This window comes from Mastomys coucha, unplaced genomic scaffold, assembly GCF_008632895.1.
Source record: "Mastomys coucha isolate ucsf_1 unplaced genomic scaffold, UCSF_Mcou_1 pScaffold1, whole genome shotgun sequence".
In the NCBI taxonomy this organism is placed as follows: Eukaryota; Metazoa; Chordata; class Mammalia; order Rodentia; family Muridae; genus Mastomys; species Mastomys coucha.
Window position 1 is genome coordinate 27569392 of NW_022196891.1, and position 5421 is coordinate 27574812.

The window sequence follows — 5421 nt, forward strand, 5'->3', positions numbered from 1 at the left end:
AAGAAGAAGAAGAAGAAGAAGAAGAAGAAGAAGAAGAAGAAGAAGAAGAAGAAGAAGAAGAAACAAACCACCAGACAAACAAAAAGAAAGTGGGGGCAAAACCCTTCGGGAGGGGAGCAAGCTTTGGGGAGTCTGACTGTCTATTATTTTTTTTTTAGTTGGAAAAGGCATCCTTTTATTTATTTGTTTGTTTATTTATTTATTTTTGAGAAAGGGTCTATGTAGCCCTGGCTGTCCTGGAATTTGCTATATAGCCCAAGCTGGCCTTGAGCTCACAGAGATCTGCCTGCCTCTGGGATTATAGGTGTGTTACCATGCCGGAGCAGAATCATTACATACGTATGTATTTACATATGTTTATGGTTTGTGGTTTCTTTGCCTGTGTGTAGGTGTGCGTGTGTCATGGTACACATCTTACTGCACATATGTGGAGGTGAGAGGACCTGAGTCAGTTCTCTCCTACCACTGTGTGGGCTCCAGTGATTCTATTCTGGTCACCAGGCTCGGCACCAGGTGCCTTTCCAGGTTGAGCCACCTCCCTAGCACAGTGTGTCATTTTTTTTTTTTCACCTCCAAAGCATAAAGCATTGCAGATGCTAGGTGACTTGGAGGATGTGGGGGTCAAAAACGGTAGGAATAAGGGAAACAAATTACAAAACAAACGGTCACTGATGATTACTGCAATCTCCATTCCCATCAACCCCCTCCTACCTTTACCTTAGGTGGGGGAGGGCACCTAGCCTATGTCTGTCACCTTATATACCATTGCGTCTCATTATTTACCTGTCTGGCTGTGTTACATCACGCTTTAATAGACCCAGCACTGTGTCTAGCACACTAAAAACACTAGAAAAAAGAAGGTAGAAGAAAGAGACAGGAGTGGGGCTTAGCGCCCCCTAGAGAGAGAGCCCTGGAAAAGTACAGGAAGAGAGGTTGGGGTTGGGGGAGCCCAAGTACTCCTGCAATTCCTGATTTTGGTCTAAGGAATCATTTCTTTGCGTGCCCCAACCCTCGTCTGGCTTTTACCGGCCTTTACCTCCCCTTCATACTTCTTGAAGGTGGAATTTAAGGATAGGAATAAAGAATAAAGTAAGAGCTGGGCAGTGGTGGCACATACCTTTAATCCTAGCAGTTGGGAGGCAGAGACAGGCGGATTTCTGAGTTCAAGGCCAGCCTGGGAGTTCCAGGACAGCCAGGGCTATACAGAGAAACCCTGTCTTAAAAAATCAAATTAATTAATTAATTAATTTAAAAAGTAAGAATAAAGACAAAGGAATTACCATCTTGGAACTACAGCTACCTCAGACCAGGTAAGGCTTGAAAAGTGCTGGAGGGATGGAGTGAGTGATTCAGTTATCCCTGCAGGAGGAGGGCCTGTCAGGGAAGCACCTGTGACCAGTTTGTTCTTCTTGGTCCCCTAATAACGCTGATGCCTTCTTCTTTCCCCAGAGTAACATTGCCTAGGCATCTCTCTGGTATTTACAGCTGATGGTTTCTTTGACTTCCAAAGAGAAATGGGGTCTTATGTGAGGAGAGAGTTTAACGAGAAAGGATTAGAAATCAGACCTAGGAGCAGGCACCTGCTCATACCTACAGGGAAAGATCTCAGGGCTTGAGGTTTCTAAGCCAGCCCCATATATTCGCCTGTCTCATGTGACAGGGTGGGACATAAGTAAACTCCGCCGGCAGTGTCCCAAGTCACTGTGGAAAGACAGTTCCATCAGTAGAGGCCAGAATTGGACCTGCTTCAGAAGGAGAGATTCGATTTGGCTTGGGGCCAGAATTCTAACCTAGGAATGGATGAGAATTCTCTGCAGTGTCCCGCCTGGGTGTCCTCTCTCTGCTCATCAGCAGCCAACATATGAGAGCAGACCTGGGTGGTCCCTGCAATCCAAGGGCAAGTGACACATAGGTTCGTGCTACAGAGAGGTCAAGGGCAGTCCTCAGTGTGGTCTCCTGGCGGTCATGTAAGGTTTCTGCATCTGGACTAATACAGTCCTACCTAGATAGACAAATAAATAAAAATGCCCGTGGCCTTCCTCTTTCTTGTTGCCTTTTCTGGTCTCATACGCTTTTGATGGCGGAAGAATGGGGGTGGGGGAAGGCTCGGCAGGTGGAGGTCCTTGCTATGCAAAGCCTGGCTTGATCCTCTGAGTCCAAGTCAATGACAGGTGCAATAGGACATCTGTGATGACAACACCCTTACAGAGGGTGAGCAGGCCTGGAATGGCTGCAATGCAGAACAGGACAGACTGCCAGACACACACACTGTGTGCCACGTAACTGCACACACACACACACACACACACACTTCTAGAAGGTAGCCGTTGGTTAAGGCTTTGTTTTGTTTTGATGTTTTTTTGTCGAGACAGTGTTTCTCTGTGTAGCTCTCTGACTGTCCTTTAGACTAGGCTGGCCTCAAACTCAGATGGAATGCTGAGATTAAAGGCACGCTCACATGATTGCGCCTCTGACATTCAGCCCCAGCCTCACATCCAGCTGGGCCAGGCTCTGATAAGGAAGAAAGCCCAAGGACAATTCAAAGGCAGGGGATAGCAATCTCTCAGTTCATCCCCCAATTGTCCTGCTGCCAGGACAATCGTGTGGCTCAGGACCAGATCAGAAAAAGCAGGCTGAAGCTGAACTGGCACAGACCCCTGACACAGATTCCCCTCTCCTGCCATTTGTCCAAGGCTTTAAAAAAAAAAAAACTGTGCCAGGGCCTCAAACAAACTGCTTTCTGGAAGCTATTTGTCAGGCAACTAAGCTGCAAAAGAAGCTTGGACTGTGTGATGGCTCCAAATCAACTGACAGTCAGGGATCCCCACGAGCTGGCCATCCACTAACACTGTCCCTGTTTCCGTACTACAGAGGCTGTACCTGACACAGCCCCAGGAATCTGGCGTGGCTGCTTCTCCACACCTCCTCCCTCCTCCCCCAGCCCCATAGGACACTTGAGAGTATGTCTGTGTTGTATGGGCTTTGAAACAATTACGAGGTGCTAGAAAATTCTCAAAGCAAGTCATTTTTATATAAAACTACCACCACCACCACCTCAAATTAAAAACAAAACAAAACAAAACAAAACAAAAAAAAAACCAAGAACACCTGGATGGAGACGTAGATGAGTCACTGGCTCCAGGCTGCATCTCCCAGACGCACTCAGCAAGGGTCAAATGAACAACGGAAGAACACTACCACAAAGTGACTCAAACTGAACACTTCCAAGGCGTAGCCGTCACAGACCGCCATTTGGCCTCATTGATGCCTCTGCTTTCTCCACGTTCTAGCTGCATGGTGGAAAAGGGAGTGAACATATTTCTAAGTCTCTTCTTCCACCCAGGAAGGCTGGCTTAGCAGAGAGTGAGCTGTAAAAAGCTATAAGAAGCTCAGCACTTTTCCTCCAGACTAGTGGTCATCAACCTGTGGGCTGGCGTTGCACATCCAACATCTTGCACATCAGGTATTTCCATTGTGATTCGGAACAATAGCAAAATGGCAGTTATGAAGTAGCAGTGAAAACAATTTTACGGCTGGGAGTCAGCAGAACGTGAGCTGTATGAACGGGTCGAACCGTTAGGAAGGCTGAGCTCCGCAGTGGTTAAGAACCTGATATGCAGTGTCTGAGTACCCTGTGAAAGGGTCTTCCACCCCAAGAGGACTCACAGGTTGAGAAACCATTGCTTTAGACGATCTGTTTTTGCTCTGGCTTATCTCAGAGGTGGAGATCGGGTGGTTGGATCTCAGGGACCACAGAGCTTTTACGCCTTGGATGGATGAGTTCCCTGTCATGCAACACTGTTATCATTGATATTAGTAGATGCAATTCAATAGACACCGAGAACGGGTTGCCTCTAATGGGGGGAGTTGGGAGGAGGGGAAGACCATTACAATTCCTGGGCTCCAGGAAGAATAAGGTCTCAAGAGGGATGGGTTGAAATGAGGCTATGGAAAGTATTTTTGCAAAGTCAGAGGCAGATCACTGGTTGAGTCATAGCTAGCTCTTCTTGGCTTGCTATCTGTGGTTCTTTCTCGGTCTGTACTTAGACAAACCCAGCTTTCTCTGCCTTGTCTGTCTGTGCTTGCTCTGTGTACACTGTGAGAGAGAGCCATCTACAAAGTTTCTGGGGAGGCTGAGAAAAAAAGAAGAAATGACCTGACCGTTCTACCTGCTTGAAAGGACTGTGCACTTCTCTTTAATCCCCAGAGGGAGAAAAGCATATGGGGACACAGTGGACCAACAGTCACCTCCCTACCTTCTGTGTTAATGGCATTGGATAACCAATGCACAACAGTTAAGGGCCTGATGGCACAGTGGAACTCGGAGATCTACCTACCTCTGCCTCCCCAGTGCTGGAAATAAAGGTGTGCCGCCGCCGCCACCACCATCACCACCACCCTGGAAACTATATTCTACCTTTGTTTTTTCGTTGTTGTCTTTTGGTTTTTTTTTTTTTTTTAAGTTTAGTTTGTTTGTTTGTAGATAGGGTTTCACAACTCACTCTGTAGACCACGTGGCTGGCCTCAAACTCAGAGATCCACTTGTCTCCGACTCCTGAGTGGTGAGATTAAAGGCGCGCACCACCTGGCTTTGTGTTTTCCTTTTTATTATTACCAAGCTAACTACGCCTACCAAAATAAAGAGCCTTCACGTCAATCCTAGCTGATTACCCTGTCCCTCAAAGAAGACAGCAGAGTGTGGATCAGAACTTAGAGGTAGCCCAGTCCTGGAGGAAGAGGAATGTGTATGGTCTGCACATGGTCGGGACACCCCTGCCACCTGAAGCTCACATTGCATGCTGCAGACAAATCGTGACGGCATGTGAGAGTGCAGTCTAAGCAGATCATCAAGCACTCGGTGAATCAGCTAGCTCTCCATGTGAAAAGGAAAAAAAAAAAGATATGTCAGAAACAATAAAACAAAAATTCCGACTGAACTCTCTATGTTGATAACAATTTGGGGATCGAATTGGTTTTTGTCAGTTTAGAAATCCTCAAGGCAACCAACTGGATCCGTCTCGCTGAGAAGGCTGTAACAAGAACTGCCAGAGAGCAATCAGGCAGTACAAGCCTCTCCCTGCTCCACAGGCAGAGTAGCCGCTTCTAAAAACATCTGCAAACCTCCGCAGACTGATCGGTACAGCCAGTTCTGTGTTTTTAAAACACAGCCTACCTTTCCCCAAACCTGAGTCACTGTAGGAGGTAGGCTGGCCAATGCCGATGACTGTGCTGTGCGTCATGCTCCTGGCTGCCAAGTTTAGACAGAAATGGATCCATTCACCTTTTCTGAGCTTTGTATAGCTTTCGGAATGCACAGGCCATTTACAACCTTCCACTTAGCCCAGTTTCAATGAGCTCATGGGTCACTCGAACTGCAGGAAAAGCTTGCGACAGCCTCCACCGGTTTCTTTCTAAAGTCCA